At 40.4% G+C, this 13939-nt stretch overlaps 1 pseudogene; it reads right to left on the reverse strand.

The window, feature by feature from the left end:
- Window positions 1-1139: 1139 nt before the first annotated feature.
- LOC130854791 (alpha-endosulfine-like) lies at window positions 1140-1504 on the reverse strand (annotated as a pseudogene).
- Window positions 1505-13939: the final 12435 nt, after the last annotated feature.

Genomic DNA, 13939 nt, shown 5'->3' on the forward strand with positions numbered 1-13939 from the left:
CTTTTCATGTTCTTTCAGCTCTCTATAAACCGGATAAACCTTATCTAATGAATGTGAAATATCTTTGAAGATAGTAAGGTATTGTACAGATGTTAATAGAAATAATGTATTTTTAAAGAATACTTTTCTTCTAATGGCAACCTTTAGCATTGTGATAATTACTTTATATAAGCTTGATTTGGTATTGCTGAGCCTCAGGGACAGCAAAAATATTGTAAAAATAAAAAAGCACTTTGTCTCATGGCGTTCAGTAAAAACACTGATTACATTTGTCAGTGTCCAAATGGAATCTGCCCCACACAGCACTGGTTCCTGGTGATGGACACCGTGCCAAGTGGTTCTGATATAATTGTTTGAAAATTTAGATCATATCTTTTTTTTTTCCTCCTGGGTTGGCTGTTTGTTTTTTGTTTTTCCTTTTTTTTGTGGGTCTTTTTTTTGCTTTTTATTTCAAATACCGAAAAATTCCCCTGGGCTCTGTGGGGCTCCCCACGCTCATGGCCCCTTTCTCCCACACTCACTGCTCTTCTTCCCACAGCAAATCTATTTCAAGGACAGCACCTTTTTTTTTTTTTTAATGAACAATTAACATTGAGTTCTCAGCTTGCTCTGCACAAGCAGACGAGATGTCTGCATCTTTCATATTTAGACGGTCAGTTCTATCTGACACCAGGTCCCCAGCCACATCTAAGCAAACGAGGCATGCTTCTGCAGAGCTGAATTAGAACCCCTCATCTTTAGTCCACTTTATTTCTCCCCCTCACACCCACCCCACACCAGCCACATGGTTAAGAAGGAGGATAGTCGAGAATGTGTTTTTATCAACTCCAAGCCCTAATTCATATCCCCCTAAATCTCCCACTCCACCCTCTCAAACCCCCCGACCCCCACCCCCAGGATTTCACTGAGATGTCTCCCAACAATTATTTGGAAAAAAAGGAGAAACCAAAAAGGTTCAAGGTCTTGATGCTCAGTCCAAGGGGCTCCACGCACTGGGACACCGACAGGCAGGGGCTTCTACCTCTCCAGCCCGTACCCGAGCCACCTCCTGACCCCTGGCTGCAAAAGCAGGGAGGGGCAGGGGCCAGCACGGGACCCAGGGGGCAGCGTCTCAGAATCTGGTGGAGCCCTGGGCAGCATCATTCAACTTGGCTACCCGAAAGCTTGCTGGTGACGAGGGAGGAATTTCTCTGGGGCAGATCCTGTGGGCTGGGGATGTGGTTTCCAGTCACCAGGTTCTTGTCTGGTCCTGCACTTGGCAGCTGCTTATTCTTCATCTTGACTTTGGCCAAGTTGTAGTCTCCTGAGTCAAAGTACTTTTGCCTTTCTGGAGTCTCTTCATGAGGAAGTCGGAGTCTCCAGGCTTTTGTCCTAGGCTTGGATATTTGACCTTTAGCTTTGCCTCCTTGGCTTTCTCAGGGAGAATACCTTCTTTCTCCTCAGTGTCCTGCTTCTCCTCACCGGTGTCCTCCGCAGGGTTCTCCTCTTCTTGTTTCTGGGACATGGCGGGACTGGGACTATGGTGTGTAAGGGACCTGGGAAGTCAATCAGAGAAGGGAAGAGGTGGGGGAAGTGGGACCGCCTGCGCTGCTTCTTCAGCTCCTCGATCATACCTTAAAGTCAGGTTTGGAACTATCTAATTGCATTCCTTGTAAGCCTCAAAGTGTTGTAGAAAACTCACAGCCACAAAGTCATAGAATTAGAGATACCAGGATTTAGAGCAAGGACTGTGTTTTTTGTCATATATACATTGTGTGTGTGTGTGTAATATATTTTAATCGAAGTATAGTTGATTTACAACATTATATTGGTTTCAGGTGTGCAACATAGTGATTCTATATTCTTATAGATTATACTCCATTTAAAATTATTGTAAAATATTGGCTATATTCCCTGTGCTGCACTGTACATCTTTGTAGCTTGTGTATCTTATACATAGTAGTTTGCACCTCTTAATCCCTTCCCCCATCTTGCCCCTCCCCACTTCCCTCTCCCACTGGTAAGGGCTAGTTTGTTCTCTGTTTTGTTACATTCGTTTGTTTAAATCGTAGTGACTGTTGTACTCATTTTAGAGAGAAACTGAGGCCCAGAGAACTTGTATCTACATAAATAAGTCTGCATAGTTAATGGCTAACTGAGAATTAAGTCTGGATTCCCTCTCTGAGTCCTAAAAGTGACATCAGTGGGTGGGTGCTTTGTTTTCAGTTGAGAGAGAACTTTGGATTTGTTTTGACAAGGCCCTGGGTTTAAAAGGTGCAGTAGCCCTCGCTTCAGCGGCACAGGTGGAAGTGATTCCGAGAGGCCTTGCGGAGCCGCCTGCATGAGGGTGACAAGCACACTTGAAAGCATCCCCTAGTTTTAGAAAGAAGAAGACAAATGGGAACACTTCTGACTTGTGAAAGGGAGAAATAATATTTGAAATCAATAATTGTGTCTTACCTCATTTTTTGCGCATTCATTTGTTGACTTCTATTTCCTTTTGTTAAGATCAATCATTGCTTGAGGAGAACTGTCTGAGTGTAAGGTGACATTTTAACAGTCTACACTAAGAATCCATCATTCTGTTCACTTTGGGGTCTGACTTTGAGATGTTGCTAGATTCAGAAGAGTCAGGCTGTCCGATTTGATAGCTTTGGTCCACCCAGTTGGGGCAGGGTTTTCCTTTTTGACTAACTTTTCAAACAATTGCTGTTGATGTGTTTCACTTTCAGTTTCTCTTCAGTACTCTTTTGTCTGAAGCTTTGGTATTTCAGACTTTTTTGAGTTGCTAAACCTGATCACTGTTTTAGTGCTGGTTTCGTGTCTGAGACAAAATTTTTCATGGTGTAGGGGTTATCTCTTGAGCTAATAATTAGTGATATTCTTAGTTATTGCACAACCATGGGTTGGCAGTCAGTGCCTTACACTTTCTTGTTATTTTCATCACATTAACGAATCACATATTTTTCTGAAGCTCTGATGACACAGCAAGTGGTTGATGAAGAAGGTAAAGCCAGGGGAAGCCCCTAGGCTAGGGTTTGTCTGAAGCTCCAGAAGCCCATGGCTCTAAGAAGAGTGGTTTTGGGCAGAGAGGGAGATGGTGGCAGTCCCGGGGGCTATTGTGAATATTTTAGAAAGCTTAATAGCGATGAGAACGTTGCCCACCACAAGACTGCACGGGATATCTAAAAGGTCAGTTTATTTTTGGTAGGAGTTATAGCAACCTTGATTATCTCATACTGCTCAGAAACACTGGCAGTAGTATATACCTTTAATGAATAATATATGAGAACATAAATGAATTAATACCTAATAAATGCTGTTTATTTTACAGATATAACCTTTCAAAACAAGATAGAGTTGTATTAGGTGGGGGGTGATTTTTGGTGATGGCAGAGTTGGGGAAAAGCCATTTTTTAAAAATTGTCTGCTTTTCCTAATCCTTTTCCTTTTTCTTGTTGTGGTACCTCTGTTTTATCTTTTTTATACCTGCCCATATCTCTTTCTTATCTTGTCCTTCCTCCCGCCTTTCCTGTTGCATCAAGTTTTTTAACCATCGGAATACAGTAAAAGCCCCCTGACAAACCTAGACATGAGTTGGTCGGTAAATCAAAAAAGTTAGTTAGGGACTTTCCTGGTGGTCCGGTGGTTAAGACTTTATCTTCCATTGCAGGGGGTGTGTGTTTGATCCCTGGTCGGGGAGCTAAGATCCCACATGCCTCTTAGCCAAAAAAAAAAAAAAAAAAAAAACCAAAACATAAAACAGAAGCAGTAGTGTAACAAATTCAATAAGGACTTTAAAAATGGCCCACATCAAAAAAATCTTTAAAAAAAAATTAGTTAAAAAGTAGATTCCTCCATTTGGCACAGACATAGACAAGCTGATCAATGGATGGAAGGATAGAGTCCAGAAGTAAACCATACTTACATATATGGGCAGTTCATTTTTGACAAAGGTATAAAAAGAATTCAGTGAAGAGAGGATGATGTAACAAATAGAGCTGGAAAACTTGATATCCATATGTGAAAAACAAAACAACCAAACCTGGACCCATACTCATGCCTAATTTAAAAAAAATAACTAAAAGTGGGTCATAGATCTAAATGTAAAGTCTAAAAAAATGGATAAATTGGTTTTCATTACAATTAAGAGCTTCTCAAGACATCGTTAAGAAAATAAAAAGACAAGAGACAGACAAAAGGAGTTGTGTCCAGAAGATAATGAATAACTCTCAAATTGTAGTAATAAAACAAATGACCTATTTAAAGTGCAAACTTTTGAACACTTTGCCAAAAAAATAAAAATGACAAACACGTGATAAGATACTCAACATCATTTAGTCATTAGGGAAATGCAAGTTAAAACCACAGTGAAATAGCACTACATACCCATTGGAATGACTTGAAAAAAAATACCACTTGCTGGCAAAGATGTAAGAAAAGTAAGAAACATACACTGCTGATGGAAAACAGTTTGGCAGTTTCTTAAAAAGTTAAACATATACCTAGTCTGTGTCCCAGCTATTCCACTTCTATGTATTTACTCAGGAGGAATTAAAGTATGTCCACTAAAAGACTTGTTTGTGAATGTTTCTGGCAGTTTTGTTTTTAATAGCCCCAAACAGAAACAAAACAAATGTCTATCAGTAGGAGATTGGAGGAACAAAATGTGGGATATCTGTACTGTAGAGTACTATTCAGCAATAAAAAAGGAGCAAACTGTTGATACATGCATCATGGATGAGTCTCAAAATAATTGCACTAAAGAGAAGGAAGTCAGGAGGCAGGGGAAGTACATACTATATGATTCTATTGATGTGGAACTTTAGAAAATGCAAATGAACCTGTATTGGCAGATGAATTTTGCCTGGGGATGGGCAGAGGAATATTAATGAGAGGGAGGTAGAGAAAATGGTTACAAAGGTGCATGAGGAAGTTTTGGGGGTGACAAATGTGTTCATAATCTTGATTATGATGGTGTCTTACATTTATGTCAAAACTTACTGTGTACTTTAAATATATGTAGTTTATTATGTTAATTATACCTCCATAAAGTGGAGAATCCCCACCCCCAATGACTTATATACCATAAACATTTTATTTAAGTTTAAATCAGGGATACACATTCATTAGACAGATTTGGTTCTTTGTTTTAACACGTGATTCCTGCAGTTGTCAGACCATGCTGCCTTTCTTGCAAAATCTCCTTTTGTGATGCATTCTCTAAGAAACTTTCCATTTCGTTCTCTTCAAAATGGAATAAGAACTTAAAGACCTGTGAGAAACAATATAAATTTACTAACTCTCTAGACTCTGGGGATTTCTGTCCCCTAATTTTTTTTACTGTATTATCTCCTATGTTTAACTCAACATTTTTGTGTGTATATGATTTGTCCTATCATTCCAAAGCATCCTACTCAGTTACTGAAATAGTGTTTTCTTTATATAATTATATGTTATTGGTTTTTGTACTATTTTTACTAAATTACATTATTGCAGTGCCAAGTATAACTGGCATGAACAAGTTTGGGAACAAACATGACTAACTTTTGGTAAGCACACAGCTTTGCAGGGGGAAACTGTATGCAGACCCTGCCTAGCAGAAGCTACCAGCCCCTAGCATCCACAGTATCGAGGGCATTCATCATAGTGCAGTTTTACAAAAGGAATTGGAATCAATGCATTTGCTGGATTGGCTAAGGGAAGGTTGATTGAGGAAGATTCTGCTGCTCAAGCATGCTAATACTGCCTTTCCTCTGCTGTAAATATGAAGAGTCCGCCTGGGGCTAGGGGTATTATTAACGTTTAAGCAAAGTAATATAAATAAAGTGCTTAGTGCAACAACGTGCTTTTAGCACTTACCCTGGCATGTAGTGTTAAAAATGTGCCTGATTTTGGTCCTGTATGTTATTTCAGAAAGCATCTTTATACTGTTAGGGCAGGAAGGACCTTAGAGATAAACTCAGAGATGAGGAAAGCTTCTCAACAACACACACATCGGCAAGTAGGGCTGAAGGTGGCGCACATCACCAAGCTGGTAATCTCAGGACGTTTCCCAGGAGGCTTCTTCCTAAGGGGCTCCTGAAAACCTGCAGAGTTCTCTAATACCAGGGGAGGAATTGCACACCTTGTGTCAGACTCATCAAAGAGCAGCCTTACTTGTTCAGAAGGTGGATCATCTTCAATAGCTGTGAACATCTTTTAAAAACGTTTGCTGAATTCTACTTTTGAAGTGCTGGTGTTCCTTCCCACAGCTGAAATCAGTGCGTGTGTGAAGCGAGCTAAAATCGGGCCTCAGTGAAGTGAGAAGGGAGTGAGAGGGTTGTGGGATTAATAAACAGATGAAATCTGATTTAATGAGGTGGGTTAGAAATTTTATGAAAGCCACATTTGGTTTTTCCCACTTGGGCTTCAAACTGAGACCTACACTTTCTTGGGCTGGAAAATGATCCATTTTTTTCCCCTTCTCGGTGAAAACAAACAGCGGCCCATCAGTTGTGCTGTAGTGATTGTATTTTTCATCTGGAGTATGCCCATGAAGGCTGGCATCCACACTCCTGACTTGGTGCAGTGAACATCACTTGCAAATGATAACACTTGGAATGTGATGGAAACAGATCATGGTCACCCTATGGTGGCCAGGGTGATCCCCTTTGGTATGGTGTTTGCCTCTACTGGCCCAATGCAGCTTGAGGGATCAAAGTCGCAACGCACCTGGTGAAATGCTGCAGGGTCATTAACCCCTGACAGGCACCTGAAGTCAGCCAACCAGGGCCAGTGACCTGGCCTCAGAGGCAGGAAGCCTGAGTTTAAATTGTGCCTCTTACACACTCAGGCACATCACTTAACCTTTCGGATTATGCTTTCTGTAACAACAGGAAAACGTAAATACCAACTCTCCAATATTCTTAGAGTGAGGTTTAATGAATTAATAGCTTCATGAATTTATAAACTCTTTAATGAGAAGTAGACACGAGGTTATTAAAGCGAGCAAGTCAGTAATGACTCCATTTGCTTCCACTTTAAAAAAATAGCATCTGGAACTTCCCTGGTGGTCCAGTGGTTAAGACTCCATGCTTCCACTTCAGGGGGCACAGGTTCAATCCCTGGTTGGGGGACTAAGATCTCACATGCTGCAAGGCCAAAAGAAGAAAAAAAACAACACCTTTCTCAGATGCCTGTAATTTCTGTCATTTTTGGTGTTAAACATTTGTGACTGTCTCACTAAAATTAATCTTTCACGTCATGCTTGACATGCTAAATGCTAGTCAATTCAGTATTTATTGAGCACATACTAAGTACAGGCATAGGAGCCAAAAAGGAGTCATGATTATTTGTTCAGAAGGCTAGTCACCTTCAATAGCCGTGAACATCTTTTTAAAACTGCTGAATTCTGCTTTTGAAGTGGTTGCATTCTGTGAGAGGTGACAAGACTCCTCGAGGTATGTACACCTAAAATACTTCTTGCTGAGAATTACTGTGTTCATCTATGATCTATCCTAACACTGAAATGAAATTGTAAATGTAGATCCTTTTTAAAATAACGAACTGAAATTCTAACAAAGCATTTGACTTACACGGTTCGTGTTTTTCGATTAAGAAGAATTTTATTAGATTGAAAAAATTCTGAAAAAGAAATTTCATTCCTGGCCTGTCTCTCATTTACGTTTCTGTCAGGTTTATTAATGCATATTTAGCACTTTGTGTGCAGGAAAGCAAGAGCTTTTTGAAGAATTGTGTTGGAATCGCAGTCATTTTCCAGATGTCTTTAATTTGGTGTCTGTGTGGGCGGGATATAGGCTCTGGTTCTTATTCTTTTGAAATTGGGATTTTAACATTAAGCATTTATATGATGTTTAGTGTAAGAAGTACTAATGTTTTATTATAGCTTTCAGAGTAAAAATGTTGCAAAGGAGGTGACAGGCATATTCTGTTTCTGTTGCTAAAAACTTTATGATTTCTCTTAAAGCTAATGTGCATATCTGGATTTGCATTAGTTGAAAGTTTTAAGAAAATATCTCCAGCAAATCATCTAAGCTATGAAAGAAAGTATATTTAAAATTGGTAAGTTCTGAAATTCAAAAGAGATGATTTTCTCTAAGAAGAATGATGTTTAAGATAAAGTTGAAATTTTTTCTTTTAGAACTGCCTCTATTTTGAGACTAGAACAAGTACTTTGGCACTTCTGGTTTTCTTGGTTTACGTATAATTTTAATTATAATTTTAATTAATAAGATACTAATTATGAATGTGAAGATTTCAAAATTTATAATTAAACCCCAAAGAAAGAAAATCAGAAAGGTCTTGAAGTAAATGGTGTGCCTCTGGAGATGTGCTCATTTTGAAAGTCTACACTTCCGGGTCAGATTTCTAATGTGGGCCAAGGAAGTAGCTTTCAGCTCTTCAAAAACAATACTGTCTCTGCAGCTGTCGGGGGTGGGGGGGGTGGGGGGGGGTGGGGGGGGTGCAGGAGTGGCAAAGGCAGAGCCAGATGAAAACAGAGCTTTATAGGACTGCAGTGTCAGCATTTAACAAGGATGCTCTTATTATCATGAAGTTGCCCAGATGTGAGGTACAGAGAAGATGCTAGACTTGTGCTCTGGAAACCATGTGATAGGATTTCATGGAGATACTGCTTTGATTATGCCCTCCTGAGGACCGGGCCCTGTGTTTTCAGCATCTTGTGTTCATAATGCCTAGGACAGAGCTTTACCCATTAGCTACATGAACAATTGAATGTACTGGCAGCTCTGCGTACCAGAGACACTAAAGAGCTAGTTGTGGGAGAATTCAAAGAGTTTTTCTTTTTGCCGGTTAGACCATAGTATACATTATCCTGTGTTTCCTGGTTTTGTGTTTTTGATGCCTGCTTCTTTGGGGATTCTTTTCAGAAAATCAAATATACAAATAGTAAAAGAAAAAAAATATCTAGTTCATAAGAACGGACCTCTATTCTGGGCCATTGGTAAAAAGTCATTTCATCTCCCACATGTTTAGAATAAAGGTGATCATGTTTATGTTTATTTAAGTAGTTAAGATAAAAAAACCAGAATTAGAGAATGTCAGAAATAGCACCTTAAAAACCCTCTTTGTCGACTGGGGCGGGGAGGGTGGGGGGGGGGGCTTGGGGGGGGCGTCAAGGAAGGGAGGGAAGATGGGGATATGTGTATAAAAACGGATGATTGAACCTGGTGTACCCCCCCAAAAAATAAATAAAAAAAAAAAAAAAAAAAAAAAAAAAACCCTCTTTGTCAACCCGCCTACCTTAGAAAGAGAAACAGATACAAGGATCACTTAGAATCGAGGTCTTCAGAGCCATCCCATCCAGTCCAGTAGCCGAGAGCCACAAGTGGCCATTCTAATTAAACTTTAAAATATTTAAAATAAAAATCCACTTCCCAAGTTGCACTATTTTAAGTTCCCCATAGCTGTGTGTGGCTAGTGGCTATCATATCAGGCTGGGCCAATTGTAAAACTTTTGCCTCATTGGAGAAAGTTCTGTTGGACCTTGCTGGAGTAGACTTTTTCATCACAACTCTTTCCTCTCCACCATGAACACCTTAATTATGGGTTCCTGATGATTGGCCCCTAGCACTGGATCACATATTTCAATAAAGAATTTAAAATTGGAAACCATGTGTGAAATGATTCTGTTACTTGTTGTGCATTTTTGGTTCTCCTAAGGGGGAGATGTATCTAGGAGACTCACGGAGTGTGTGTGGTTCAGACATCAGCGTCTTAAATGAGCAATCACAGGGCCATGTTCCTGAGACAGAATGGAAGCTGACTTTTGGCCCTTGCCTGCCTCATATGAAACAGCAAGGTTAATTTTAGGTCTGTGTCATGTGAAAATAACTTCCTAATGCTGGAGTTCTAATTTAGCATACCTGCTTAATTAAGCCTCTTCTATGAGTAGCTAAACATACACTGAATTCAGTTTTTTATAATCTATTATTAATGGGGTTTATTTGAGTTGATAATGCCTTATGAACCTTCATCAGACTTTAATCCAAGATGGTTTTTCTTTGTTGCGTGGTTCTGATAGATCACAGTACTAATTGGATTACTCTGATTAACAATGAAATAAGCGGAGGCTGAATCTTGGTTTTTACTCCTGGTTTATTTATTCAGCTAATTAACATTTGGGGACTCCTGTAAAGTCACAGGTCTTGTAGATATATACTTGATTGTTTAATGTCAGCTGAGGGATGTAAACTAAGGACATTGAGGGAAATAAAACCCTGGAGTATAGTTTTAGGTCAGAAAGTCAGCTCTTTAAAGCTATTAATCAAACATCACCTTATGAAGCCTGCCCTGATCATCCTATTTAAACAGCAGTCCTCTGGCATCCCTGATTTCCCTTTTCCTGAACTATTTTTTAATAGCAGTCATCACCTTCTGTCTCATTTATTATGCTTATTGTTTATTGTTTGTCTCTTTCTACTACGATCTAAGCCCCTTAAGGGCATGTTTTTGGGGATGGGGGTGGGGGAGGTGTCTGTTTCACTGGTATATACCAAATGTCTAGAATAGTGCTTTGTCACAGAGTAGATGCTCTGAGTAGTTATTGAATGAATGAATGAATGAGTGATCAGGATCACAAAGAGTGATGTTTTCATTTTATCAGTCCATTAAGACTATTGTGAAGTTCATCAGTGACCTCCATATGTTAAAGCCAGTGGTCATTTCTCAGTCCTCATGGTACTTAAATTATGAGCATTTAATACAGCAGGCACTCCCTCTGCCAGGGCACCATGCCACAGGTTCTAGTTTTTCCTCTTACCTTATCGGCTAGCTCCCTCTCAATCCCTCCCCAGCTGGCTCTTTTCATCTCCCCAGTCTCTTAACTGTGAAGTACCCAGTGTGCAGTCTTTGACCCTCTTCTTTGTTCTATCTATAGTCTTGGTCTCATTCTGTCTCCTGACTTTAAATGCTAACCATATAGTGAGGACACCTACGTTACATATCTAGCCTAGAGTTCTTCCCTAAACTCTAGGCTGTATTAGTTAAAAAACAAATGACCCCCACATTTCAGTGGCTTACACTGACAAACATTATTTCTTGCTCATGGGTTTGCAGTTCAGGGGCATCTCAGCTCCAGGATACAGGTTGGGTTCAGATTTTTCCCTTGTTCCATAGATGGATCTTCTCTGCATGTCTTATCATTCTAGGCACCAGGCTGAAGGTACCACCTCTGTCTGATCTGGACTATTCTCTTGTCGCAGAGAGCAGAAATGCAGGGGTAGGTGAGGACTTTTGATGCCTCTAAACATGGCATATATCACATCTGCTCTCATACCCTCGGCCAAAGCAAGTCATGTGGCCAAGACCAAAGTCAATAAAATAGGGAAGTATACTCCATCAACTGAAAGGGAGAGAATGATGTTGAACAATACGATCTGGCAGAATGTCTACTAGACATTTCAGGCTTCACGCATCCCACACCGAGTTTCTGATCTTTCCCTCCAAAACTGCTCCTCCCATATCCCTCCCCATTTTCGTTACTGGCAACTCCAGTTGCGTAGACCAAGATCCTTGAGATCACACTGGACTCTTCTTTTTCATATTCAATGTCCAGTATTTTAGAAAACCCTGTCCGCTCAGCCACTGAAATATGTTCAGAATCCAAACACTTCACATAGCCCAGTGCTGCTGCTTGGTCATTGTCATTGTCAATATCATTGTCAAGAGACAAAGTCATTGTCTCTTGCTCAGCTCATTGCTGTAGCCCTCCAGTCCCTTTTACTGCTTCCACCTTGCCCTCTCAGTGAATTTTCAGCATAACAGCCCCACTTGAAACTGTGTAATGCTTCCCCTTTTCTCTTAGAGTAAAAGTCAAAATTCTTAGAATGGCCAACAAGAAACTCCATGGTCTGGCCCCAGTTACTTCTCTAAGTGCATGTGTTACCATGCCTTGCCTTGTTTGCTTTGTTTCAGTGATGTCTTCTTGCCATTTCTCTAACTTACCAACGTGTTTCCACTTGTATTAGTTTTCCATCACTGATACGACCAATGACCACAAACTTAGCAGCTTCACACAACACAAATTTCTTATCTTACAGTTCTGTAGGTCTCAAGTCTGATACAGGCCTTGCTGGGCTAAAATCAAGGTGTTGGCTGGGCTGCATTCCTTTCTGGGGGCTCCAGAGGAAAATCTGTTTCCTTGCCCTTGTAGCTTCTAGAGACTGTCTGCATTCCTTGGCTCATGGCCTCCTCCCTTCATTTTCAAAAGTCCACAATGGTGAGTTGAGTCCTTCTAACACTGCATCACTCCACCATCATTTTCTCCCTCCCTCTTCCACTTTTAAGGACCTTTGTGGGTACATTGGGCCCACCGAATAATTCAGAATAATCTCTCCCTGTTTTAAACTCAGCTGGTTAGCAACCTTGATTCCCTCTGCATTACTCAACACCCAGTTCTACAAGGGTTGAGTCATAACCAGCTGCAGTTGCTGACTGACAAGGCAACCTGAGAAGTTAAGATGATGACAGGGTGAGGCCCTCTGTGCTTTGGACAAGCAGGCCCTAACTTAGACTGTTAGATGCATATCTCAGGAAGAATTTTAATGAACCCAGATTCTTATATCGTCCCATACGTAGAAAAGCACTAAAATCATTAACTTGAGATATTGGTTCTTTGTGACTTGCAGTAGCCTCTTACCAAGATATATGCTTGACTACATGTATTCCCTCACCAAAAATCATATAGAAGCTGGCTTCTCTCTCGCCTCTTCAGAGCAGTTCCCTTAGAGCTACTGAAAGGCCATCTCCCAGGCTATGGTCCTCAGCAAGACTCAGAATAAAACTTAAATTCACAACTCTTATGTTGTGTGTTTTTATTTAAGTTGACAAGTGGGATGATCATGAGGAAACATTTATCAAAAATAAATGTAAAACATGCACAGAGATCCCAAAAGCCAACTACATATTATGATGGGGATGACATACTTATTGGGAAGATGTGACTCAACATGGATCAGGATGTGATGCAGAAATGTGGCATCTAGAACTATACTCTCTACAAGGTATCCAATTAACAAACCTGGCTATGTAAAATAAAATTAGTTAAAATAAAAATTTTAATTCCTCAGTTTCAATAACTATATTTCAAGCACCTACTAGCCCAGGGAGGCTGGTAGTTACTGAGTGAGACGGTGCAACTGTAGAACATTTCTGTCATTGCAGAAAGTTGTGTTGGACAGCGCTGATCTGAAATGCAGGCCGTGATCATGTCATTCTACCCCACACTGGTCCCACCACATCAAGGATATGGTTATGCTGGATCTGAGTAACGCATTTCAGCGGGACGTAGACCAAACAGAGCCTTTTAGATTAGAGGGCCTGGAAAATGAGAGAAAGTGCAAATCATGTCCTATGAGACATGTTGAAGGACGTGGGTGATGAGCTAGGAGGAGGGACGGTGCCTCTATGCTGAGCATCAAGGCTAACGCAAGGAAGAGGAATGAGATGCCCTCACGGCCCAAGGGGTAAACCAAAGGCTAATTAGTGGACGTTAGAGGAAGCAGGAATTGTTATGCTATGCAAACTCAATAATTTAGAGGGGTCTGGAGTCAGTCTGTGTTCAAATCCTGCATTGAATCTTCCTTTTTGGATGAACTTGAGCAGGGTACGTAATAACCTCTCTAAGCTTCATTTCTCTCATCTGTAGAATAGGATCATATTAGTATCTTTCTCACAGCATTATTGAGGAAAATAAAAAAAATACGCAAAATAGAATATCTAACAAGTTAACTATTATTATTATGTCATATTCTGGCTGGTATAAGGAGGACTCGTCTAAACACCGAATGAGCTGCTCGCTGGAATTGTTTAATGTGATGATGGCTTTCGGGCAGGGAGAATAGAGGGCACTGAAGCTCTGAGTAAGAGGCCGAATTGGAACTTTAAGTTTCCTTCCTGCATAAGCATGTATGGTTGTTTTGTTTTGTTTCACCAAGGC

This window comes from Hippopotamus amphibius, chromosome 6, assembly GCF_030028045.1.
Source record: "Hippopotamus amphibius kiboko isolate mHipAmp2 chromosome 6, mHipAmp2.hap2, whole genome shotgun sequence".
Classification (NCBI taxonomy): Eukaryota; Metazoa; Chordata; class Mammalia; order Artiodactyla; family Hippopotamidae; genus Hippopotamus; species Hippopotamus amphibius.